This window comes from Oncorhynchus keta, unplaced genomic scaffold (assembly GCF_023373465.1).
Source record: "Oncorhynchus keta strain PuntledgeMale-10-30-2019 unplaced genomic scaffold, Oket_V2 Un_contig_6639_pilon_pilon, whole genome shotgun sequence".
Taxonomy (NCBI): domain Eukaryota; kingdom Metazoa; phylum Chordata; class Actinopteri; order Salmoniformes; family Salmonidae; genus Oncorhynchus; species Oncorhynchus keta.
This window is the reverse complement of record NW_026288971.1, coordinates 93,021-103,788: the sequence shown is the minus strand read 5'-3', so window position 1 is coordinate 103,788 and position 10,768 is coordinate 93,021. Positions and strand designations below refer to the sequence as shown.

The 10,768-nt window shown below is 55.0% G+C and overlaps 1 long non-coding RNA gene across 2 annotated transcripts; it reads left to right on the top strand.

Annotated features, from left to right (window-relative positions):
- The first annotated feature begins 1,636 nt into the window (after positions 1-1,636).
- On the top strand, positions 1,637-3,619 carry LOC127926032 (uncharacterized). 2 transcript variants are annotated; one of them, XR_008123153.1, is made up of 3 exons: positions 1,637-1,717; positions 2,888-2,941; positions 3,536-3,619. It is a non-coding gene; the product is annotated as an uncharacterized LOC127926032 (long non-coding RNA). The 2 variants fall into 2 exon arrangements; XR_008123152.1 differs by lacking the exon at positions 1,637-1,717 and adding an exon at positions 1,799-1,879.
- The last annotated feature ends 7,149 nt before the right edge of the window (positions 3,620-10,768 follow it).

The window sequence follows — 10,768 nt, the reverse complement described above, 5'->3', positions numbered from 1 at the left end:
GACGACCGGTCTCTATAGCCAGACTGTCCTCTCTGGGCAGCCAGGTTTGTTGTGACGACCGGTCTCTACAGCCAGACTGTCCTCTCTGGGCAGCCAGGGTTGTCTGTGACGACCGGTCTCTACAGCCAGACTGTCCTCTCTGGGCAGCCAGGTTTGTCTGTGACGACCGGTCTCTATAGCCAGACTGTCCTCTCTGGGCAGCCAGGTTTGTCTGTGACGACCGGTCTCTATAGCCAGACTGTCCTCTCTGGGCAGCCAGGTTTGTCTGTGACGACCGGTCTCTATAGCCAGACTGTCCTCTCTGGGCAGCCAGGTTTGTCTGTGACGACCGGTCTCTATAGCCAGCCTGTCCTCTCTGGGCAGCCAGGGTTGTCTGTGACGACCGGTCTCTATAGCCAGACTGTCCTCTCTGGGCAGCCAGGTTTGTCTGTGACGACCGGTCTCTATAGCCAGACTGTCCTCTCTGGGCAGCCAGGTTTGTCTGTGACGACCGGTCTCTATAGCCAGACTGTCCTCTCTGGGCAGCCAGGGTTGTCTGTGACGACCGGTCTCTATAGCCAGCCTGTCCTCTCTGGACAGCCAGGTTTGTCTGTGACGACCGGTCTCTATAGCCAGACTGTCCTCTCTGGGCAGCCAGGTTTGTCTGTGACGACCGGTCTCTATAGCCAGACTGTCCTCTCTGGACAGCCAGGGTTGTCTGTGACGACCGGTCTCTATAGCCAGACTGTCCTCTCTGGGCAGCCAGGTTTGTCTGTGACGACCGGTCTCTATAGCCAGACTGTCCTCTCTGGGCAGCCAGGTTTGTCTGTGACGACCGGTCTCTATAGCCAGCCTGTCCTCTCTGGGCAGCCAGGGTTGTCTGTGACGACCGGTCTCTACAGCCAGACTGTCCTCTCTGGGCAGCCAGGGTTGTCTGTGACGACCGGTCTCTACAGCCAGACTGTCCTCTCTGGGCAGCCAGGGTTGTCTGTGACGACCGGTCTCTATAGCCAGACTGTCCTCTCTGGGCAGCCAGGTTTGTCTGTGACGACCGGTCTCTATAGCCAGACTGTCCTCTCTGGGCAGCCAGGGTTGTCTGTGACGACCGGTCTCTATAGCCAGCCTGTCCTCTCTGGACAGCCAGGGTTGTCTGTGACGACCGGTCTCTATAGCCAGCCTGTCCTCTCTGGGCAGCCAGGGTTGTCTGTGACGACCGGTCTCTATAGCCAGACTGTCCTCTCTGGGCAGCCAGGGTTGTCTGTGACGACCGGTCTCTACAGCCAGACTGTCCTCTCTGGGCAGCCAGGTTTGTCTGTGACGACCGGTCTCTATAGCCAGACTGTCCTCTCTGGGCAGCCAGGTTTGTCTGTGACGACCGGTCTCTATAGCCAGCCTGTCCTCTCTGGGCAGCCAGGGTTGTCTGTGACGACCGGTCTCTATAGCCAGACTGTCCTCTCTGGGCAGCCAGGTTTGTCTGTGACGACCGGTCTCTATAGCCAGACTGTCCTCTCTGGGCAGCCAGGTTTGTCTGTGACGACCGGTCTCTATAGCCAGACTGTCCTCTCTGGGCAGCCAGGTTTGTCTGTGACGACCGGTCTCTATAGCCAGCCTGTCCTCTCTGGACAGCCAGGTTTGTCTGTGACGACCGGTCTCTATAGCCAGACTGTCCTCTCTGGGCAGCCAGGTTTGTCTGTGACGACCGGTCTCTATAGCCAGACTGTCCTCTCTGGACAGCCAGGTTTGTCTGTGACGACCGGTCTCTATAGCCAGACTGTCCTCTCTGGGCAGCCAGGTTTGTCTGTGACGACCGGTCTCTATAGCCAGACTGTCCTCTCTGGGCAGCCAGGTTTGTCTGTGACGACCGGTCTCTATAGCCAGACTGTCCTCTCTGGACAGCCAGGTTTGCCTATAGCCACCCTTCTCTATATCGACACCCTGCTTTCTCTGTGACGACCGGTCTCTATAGCCAGACTGTCCTCTCTGGGCAGCCAGGTTTGTCTGTGACGACCGGTCTCTATAGCCAGACTGTCCTCTCTGGGCAGCCAGGTTTGTCTGTGACGACCGGTCTCTATAGCCAGACTGTCCTCTCTGGGCAGCCAGGTTTGTCTGTGACGACCGGTCTCTATAGCCAGACTGTCCTCTCTGGACAGCCAGGTTTGTCTGTGACGACCGGTCTCTATAGCCAGACTGTCCTCTCTGGACAGCCAGGTTTGTCTGTGACGACCGGTCTCTATAGCCAGACTGTCCTCTCTGGGCAGCCAGGTTTGTCTGTGACGACCGGTCTCTATAGCCAGACTGTCCTCTCTGGGCAGCCAGGTTTGTCTGTGACGACCGGGCTCTATAGCCAGACTGTCCTCTCTGGGCAGCCAGGTTTGTCTGTGACGACCGGTCTCTATAGCCAGACTGTCCTCTCTGGGCAGCCAGGTTTGTCTGTGACGACCGGTCTCTATAGCCAGCCTGTGCTCCCTGGGCAGCCAGGCTTGTCTGTGACGACCGGTCTCTATAGCCAGACTGTCCTCTCTGGGCAGCCAGGTTTGTCTGTGACGACCGGTCTCTATAGCCAGACTGTCCTCTCTGGGCAGCCAGGTTTGTCTGTGACGACCGGTCTATAGCCAGACTGTCCTCTCTGGGCAGCCAGGTTTGTCTGTGACGACCGGTCTCTATAGCCAGACTGTCCTCTCTGGGCAGCCAGGTTTGTCTGTGACGACCGGGCTCTATAGCCAGACTGTCCTCTCTGGGCAGCCAGGTTTGTCTGTGACGACCGGTCTCTATAGCCAGACTGTCCTCTCTGGGCAGCCAGGTTTGTCTGTGACGACCGGTCTCTATAGCCAGACTGTCCTCTCTGGGCAGCCAGGTTTGTCTGTGACGACCGGTCTCTATAGCCAGACTGTCCTCTCTGGGCAGCCAGGTTTGTCTGTGACGACCGGTCTCTATAGCCAGACTGTCCTCTCTGGACAGCCAGGTTTGTCTGTGACGACCGGTCTCTACAGCCAGACTGTCCTCTCTGGACAGCCAGGTTTGTCTGTGACGACCGGTCTCTACAGCCAGACTGTCCTCTCTGGGCAGCCAGGTTTGTCTGTGACGACCGGTCTCTATAGCCAGACTGTCCTCTCTGGGCAGCCAGGTTTGTCTGTGACGACCGGGCTCTATAGCCAGACTGTCCTCTCTGGGCAGCCAGGTTTGTCTGTGACGACCGGTCTCTATAGCCAGACTGTCCTCTCTGGGCAGCCAGGTTTGTCTGTGACGACCGGTCTCTATAGCCAGCCTGTGCTCTCTGGGCAGCCAGGCTTGTCTGTGACGACCGGTCTCTATAGCCAGACTGTCCTCTCTGGGCAGCCAGGTTTGTCTGTGACGACCGGTCTCTATAGCCAGCCTGTCCTCTCTGGGCAGCCAGGTTTGTCTGTGATGACCGGTCTCTATAGCCAGACTGTCCTCTCTGGGCAGCCAGGTTTGTCTGTGACGACCGGGCTCTATAGCCAGACTGTCCTCTCTGGGCAGCCAGGTTTGTCTGTGACGACCGGTCTCTATAGCCAGACTGTCCTCTCTGGGCAGCCAGGTTTGTCTGTGACGACCGGTCTCTATAGCCAGACTGTCCTCTCTGGACAGCCAGGTTTGTCTGTGATGACCGGTCTCTATAGCCAGACTGTCCTCTCTGGGCAGCCAGGTTTGTCTGTGACGACCGGTCTCTACAGCCAGACTGTCCTCTCTGGGCAGCCAGGTTTGTCTGTGACGACCGGTCTCTACAGCCAGACTGTCCTCTCTGGGCAGCCAGGTTTGTCTGTGACGACCGGTCTCTACAGCCAGACTGTCCTCTCTGGGCAGCCAGGTTTGTCTGTGACGACCGGTCTCTACAGCCAGACTGTCCTCTCTGGGCAGCCAGGTTTGTCTGTGACGACCGGTCTCTACAGCCAGACTGTCCTCTCTGGGCAGCCAGGTTTGTCTGTGACGACCGGTCTCTATAGCCAGACTGTCCTCTCTGGGCAGCCAGGTTTGTCTGTGACGACCGGTCTCTACAGCCAGACTGTCCTCTCTGGGCAGCCAGGTTTGTCTGTGACGACCGGTCTCTATAGCCAGACTGTCCTCTCTGGGCAGCCAGGTTTGTCTGTGACGACCGGTCTCTATAGCCAGACTGTCCTCTCTGGGCAGCCAGGGTTGTCTGTGACGACCGGTCTCTATAGCCAGACTGTCCTCTCTGGGCAGCCAGGTTTGTCTGTGACGACCGGTCTCTATAGCCAGACTGTCCTCTCTGGGCAGCCAGGTTTGTCTGTGACGACCGGTCTCTATAGCCAGACTGTCCTCTCTGGGCAGCCAGGGTTGTCTGTGACTGGTCTCTATAGCCAGCCTGTCCTCTCTGGACAGCCAGGTTTGTCTGTGACGACCGGTCTCTATAGCCAGACTGTCCTCTCTGGGCAGCCAGGTTTGTCTGTGACGACCGCTCTCTATAGCCAGACTGTCCTCTCTGGACAGCCAGGGTTGTCTGTGACGACCGGTCTCTATAGCCAGACTGTCCTCTCTGGGCAGCCAGGTTTGTCTGTGACGACCGGTCTCTATAGCCAGACTGTCCTCTCTGGGCAGCCAGGTTTGTCTGTGACGACCGGTCTCTATAGCCAGCCTGTCCTCTCTGGGCAGCCAGGGTTGTCTGTGACGACCGGTCTCTACAGCCAGACTGTCCTCTCTGGGCAGCCAGGGTTGTCTGTGACGACCGGTCTCTACAGCCAGACTGTCCTCTCTGGGCAGCCAGGTTTGTCTGTGACGACCGGTCTCTATAGCCAGACTGTCCTCTCTGGGCAGCCAGGTTTGTCTGTGACGACCGGTCTCTATAGCCAGCCTGTCCTCTCTGGGCAGCCAGGGTTGTCTGTGACGACCGGTCTCTACAGCCAGACTGTCCTCTCTGGGCAGCCAGGGTTGTCTGTGACGACCGGTCTCTAGCCAGCCTGTCCTCTCTGGGCAGCCAGGGTTGTCTGTCGACCGGTCTCTACAGCCAGACTGTCCTCTCTGGGCAGCCAGGTTTGTCTGTGACGACCGGTCTCTACAGCCAGACTGTCCTCTCTGGGCAGCCAGGTTTGTCTGTGACGACCGGTCTCTATAGCCAGACTGTCCTCTCTGGGCAGCCAGGTTTGTCTGTGACGACCGGTCTCTATAGCCAGCCTGTCCTCTCTGGGCAGCCAGGTTTGTCTGTGACGACCGGTCTCTATAGCCAGACTGTCCTCTCTGGGCAGCCAGGTTTGTCTGTGACGACCGGTCTCTATAGCCAGACTGTCCTCTCTGGGCAGCCAGGTTTGTCTGTGACGACCGGTCTCTATAGCCAGACTGTCCTCTCTGGGCAGCCAGGTTTGTCTGTGACGACCGGTCTCTATAGCCAGCCTGTCCTCTCTGGACAGCCAGGTTTGTCTGTGACGACCGGTCTCTATAGCCAGACTGTCCTCTCTGGGCAGCCAGGTTTGTCTGTGACGACCGGTCTCTATAGCCAGACTGTCCTCTCTGGACAGCCAGGTTTGTCTGTGACGACCGGTCTCTATAGCCAGACTGTCCTCTCTGGGCAGCCAGGTTTGTCTGTGACGACCGGTCTCTATAGCCAGACTGTCCTCTCTGGGCAGCCAGGTTTGTCTGTGACGACCGGTCTCTATAGCCAGACTGTCCTCTCTGGACAGCCAGGTTTGTCTGTGACGACCGGTCTCTATAGCCAGACTGTCCTCTCTGGGCAGCCAGGTTTGTCTGTGACGACCGGTCTCTATAGCCAGACTGTCCTCTCTGGGCAGCCAGGTTTGTCTGTGACGACCGGTCTCTATAGCCAGACTGTCCTCTCTGGGCAGCCAGGTTTGTCTGTGACGACCGGTCTCTATAGCCAGACTGTCCTCTCTGGACAGCCAGGTTTGTCTGTGACGACCGCTCTCTACAGCCAGACTGTCCTCTCTGGACAGCCAGGTTTGTCTGTGACGACCGGTCTCTATAGCCAGACTGTCCTCTCTGGGCAGCCAGGTTTGTCTGTGACGACCGGTCTCTATAGCCAGACTGTCCTCTCTGGGCAGCCAGGTTTGTCTGTGACGACCGGGCTCTATAGCCAGACTGTCCTCTCTGGGCAGCCAGGTTTGTCTGTGAGACCGGTCTCTATAGCCAGACTGTCCTCTCTGGGCAGCCAGGTTTGTCTGTGACGACCGGTCTCTATAGCCAGCCTGTGCTCCCTGGGCAGCCAGGCTTGTCTGTGACGACCGGTCTCTATAGCCAGACTGTCCTCTCTGGGCAGCCAGGTTTGTCTGTGACGACCGGTCTCTATAGCCAGACTGTCCTCTCTGGGCAGCCAGGTTTGTCTGTGACGACCGGTCTCTATAGCCAGACTGTCCTCTCTGGGCAGCCAGGTTTGTCTGTGACGAGGTCTCTATAGCCAGACTGTCCTCTCTGGGCAGCCAGGTTTGTCTGTGACGACCGGGCTCTATAGCCAGACTGTCCTCTCTGGGCAGCCAGGTTTGTCTGTGACGACCGGTCTCTATAGCCAGACTGTCCTCTCTGGGCAGCCAGGTTTGTCTGTGACGACCGGTCTCTATAGCCAGACTGTCCTCTCTGGGCAGCCAGGTTTGTCTGTGACGACCGGTCTCTATAGCCAGACTGTCCTCTCTGGGCAGCCAGGTTTGTCTGTGACGACCGGTCTCTATAGCCAGACTGTCCTCTCTGGGCAGCCAGGTTTGTCTGTGACGACCGGTCTCTACAGCCAGACTGTCCTCTCTGGACAGCCAGGTTTGTCTGTGACGACCGGTCTCTACAGCCAGACTGTCCTCTCTGGGCAGCCAGGTTTGTCTGTGACGACCGGTCTCTATAGCCAGACTGTCCTCTCTGGGCAGCCAGGTTTGTCTGTGACGACCGGTCTCTATAGCCAGACTGTCCTCTCTGGGCAGCCAGGTTTGTCTGTGACGACCGGTCTCTATAGCCAGACTGTCCTCTCTGGGCAGCCAGGTTTGTCTGTGACGACCGGTCTCTATAGCCAGCCTGTGCTCCCTGGGCAGCCAGGCTTGTCTGTGACGACCGGTCTCTATAGCCAGACTGTCCTCTCTGGGCAGCCAGGTTTGTCTGTGACGACCGGTCTCTATAGCCAGACTGTCCTCTCTGGGCAGCCAGGTTTGTCTGTGATGACCGGTCTCTATAGCCAGACTGTCCTCTCTGGGCAGCCAGGTTTGTCTGTGACGACCGGGCTCTATAGCCAGACTGTCCTCTCTGGGCAGCCAGGTTTGTCTGTGACGACCGATCTCTATAGCCAGACTGTCCTCTCTGGGCAGCCAGGTTTGTCTGTGACGACCGGTCTCTATAGCCAGACTGTCCTCTCTGGACAGCCAGGTTTGTCTGTGATGACCGGTCTCTATAGCCAGACTGTCCTCTCTGGGCAGCCAGGTTTGTCTGTGACGACCGGTCTCTACAGCCAGACTGTCCTCTCTGGGCAGCCAGGTTTGTCTGTGACGACCGGTCTCTACAGCCAGACTGTCCTCTCTGGGCAGCCAGGTTTGTGTGTGACGACCGGTCTCTACAGCTAGACTGTCCTCTCTGGGCAGCCAGGTTTGTCTGTGACGACCGGTCTCTACAGCCAGACTGTCCTCTCTGGGCAGCCAGGTTTGTGTGTGACGACCGGTCTCTACAGCCAGACTGTCCTCTCTGGGCAGCCAGGTTTGTCTGTGACGACCGGTCTCTACAGCCAGACTGTCCTCTCTGGGCAGCCAGGTTTGTCTGTGACGACCGGTCTCTACAGCCAGACTGTCCTCTCTGGGCAGCCAGGTTTGTCTGTGACGACCGGTCTCTATAGCCAGACTGTCCTCTCTGGGCAGCCAGGTTTGTCTGGGACGACCGGTCTCTACAGCCAGACTGTCCTCTCTGGGCAGCCAGGTTTGTCTGTGACGACCGGTCTCTACAGCCAGACTGTCCTCTCTGAGTCTGTACCTAGTCAGTGTTTCCTATCAGTCACAGTGGTCAGATAGTACATGGTGGCAGACTGTCTGTTTAGAGACAAACAGCAATGAAGTTTACTTTGATTTGTTTGTGGTGTATTTCCAATAGGTGATAGATTTTTCTTATTTCTTTCTATTTCTTATTCTTTTCTTATTTTTCTTTTTGTTTTGTGATGATTTGGTTGGGCCAGATTTTCTGAGTGCTGTCCTGAGGCTCTATGGGTTGGTTTGGGTTAGTAAACTGAGCCTCAGAACCAGCTGGCTGAGTGCTGTCCTGAGGCTCTATGGGGTTGGTTTGGGTTAGTAAACTGAGCCTCAGAACCAGCTGGCTGAGTGCTGTCCTGAGGCTCTATGGGTTGGTTTGGGTTAGTAAACTGAGCCTCAGAACCAGCTGGCTGAGTGCTGTCCTGAGGATCTATGGGTTGATTTGGGTTAGTAAACTGAGCCTCAGAACCAGCTGGCTGAGTGCTGTCCTGAGGCTCTATGGGGTTGGTTTGGGTTAGTAAACTGAGCCTCAGAACCAGCTGGCTGAGTGCTGGCCTGAGGCTCTATGGGTTGGTTTGGGTTAGTAAACTGAGCCTCAGAACCAGCTGGCTGAGTGCTGTCCTGAGGCTCTATGGGTTGGTTTGGGTTAGTAAACTGATCCTCAGAACCAGCTGGCTGACTCTTCTCTGGTTTCATCTCTTGACATTGTAAGGCTGTGTGATGGAACGTTTTGGGGTCACTTGTTTTTAGATGGTTTTAAAATGTGATGGTTCTTTTTTCTTCTATTCGAGTAAGGAGGGGGTATTGGCCCAATTCTGCTCTACATACTTTTATTTAGAGTTTTTCTTTGCTCTTGCAAAACTGTGCATGCAGTATTTAGGTTTTAAATGCGTTATTAGAGAGCGGACCCCATACTTCGCTGCCATATACAACAATTGGTTCTATAACTGATTGGAACATTCTGAGCCAGATTCTAATTGGAATTTCGATTTTAATGTTCTTTTTAATGGCGTAGAATGCTCTTCTTGCTCTGTCTCTCAGCTCATCATTCACAGCCAGGTGAAAGCTACCTGTGATGCTGATATTTAGTCCTAGATACGTGTCGTTTTTGGTGTGTTCTAATAGAACTCTGTCCGAATAGAATTTATATTTGTCATCCTGATTTACGGACCTTTTTTGGAATATCATTTATATATTTTTTTATAGATTAACGGTCAGAGCCCAGGTCTGACAGAACCTGTGGTTAACGGTCAGAGCCCAGGTCTGACAGAACCTGTGGTTAACGGTCAGAGCCCAGGTCTGACAGAACCTGTGGTTAACGGTCAGAGCCCAGGTCTGACAGAACCTGTGGTTAACGGTCAGAGCCCAGGTCTGACAGAACCTGTGGTTAACGGTCAGAGCCCAGGTCCAGAAGAGAACCTGTGGTTAACGGTCAGAGTGGTCTGACAGAACCTGTGGTTAACGGTCAGAGCCCAGGTCTGACAGAACCTGTGGTTAACGGTCAGAGCCCAGGTCTGACAGAACCTGTGGTTAACGGTCAGAGCCCAGGTCTGACAGAACCTGTGGTTAACGGTCAGAGCCCTGACAGAACCTGTCTGAGCCCAGGTCTGACAGAACCTGTGGTTAACGGTCAGAGCCCAGGTCTGACAGAACCTGTGGTTACAGAACCTGTGGTTAACCGTCAGAGCCCAGGTCTGACAGAACCTGTGGTTAACGGTCAGAGCCCAGGTCTGACAGAACCTGTGGTTAACGGTCAGAGCCCAGGTCTGACAGAACCTGTGGTTAACGGTCAGAGCCCAGGTCTGACAGAACCTGTGGTTAACGGTCAGAGCCCAGGTCTGACAGAACCTGTGGTTAACGGTCAGAGCCCAGGTCTGACAGAACCTGTGGTTAACGGTCAGAGCCCAGGTCTGACAGAACCTGTGGTTAACAGTCAGAGCCCAGGTCTGACAGAACCTGTGGTTAACGGTCAGAGCCCAGGTCTGACAGAACCTGTGGTTAATGGTCAGAGCCCAGGTCTGACAGAACCTGTGAAGATGATCTAGGTGCTGCTGTAACCCCTCCTTAGTGGGAGACAGCAGCACCAGGTCATCTGCGTACAGCAGACACTTGATTTCAGTGTTGTGTAGGGTGATACCAGGTGAATTGATTTCAGGTGTTGTGTAGGGTGAGACCAGGTGAATTGATTTCGGTGTTGTGTAGGGAGACCAGGTGAATTGATTTCAGTGTTGTGTAGGGTGAGACCAGGTGAATTGATTTCGGTGTTGTGTAGGGGAAGACCAGGTGAATTGATTTCAGTGTTGTGTAGGGGAAGACCAGGTGAATTGATTTCGGTGTTGTGTAGGGTGAGACCAGGTGAATTGATTTCGGTGTTGTGTAGGGTGAGACCAGGTGAATTGATTTCAGTGTTGTGTAGGTGGAGACCAGGTGAATTGATTTCGGTGTTGTGTAGGGTGAGACCAGGTGAATTGATTTCGGTGTTGTGTAGGGTGAGACCAGGTGAATTGATTTCAGTGTTGTGTAGGGGAAGACCAGGTGAATTGATTTCGGTGTTGTGTAGGGGAAGACCAGGTGAATTGATTTCAGTGTTGTGTAGGGTGAGACCAGGTGAATTGATTTCAGTGTTGTGTAGGGGAAGACCAGGTGAAGATTTTCTAATGTTGTGTGGGTGAGACCAGGTGAATTCATTAATGTGGATGTTAAATAGTGTTGACTTATTGGGCAGACCAGGTGAATTGATTTCCCGTCCCTGAGAGAAAATTGTTGTTGTTGTGCCAATTTGAACCAGTTTTTTAGTGCACATTGATTTAATAACATCATGTGTTTTCCCTCCAATACCAGGTTCTATTTCGTGTTGTTACATTTAGACCAGGTGA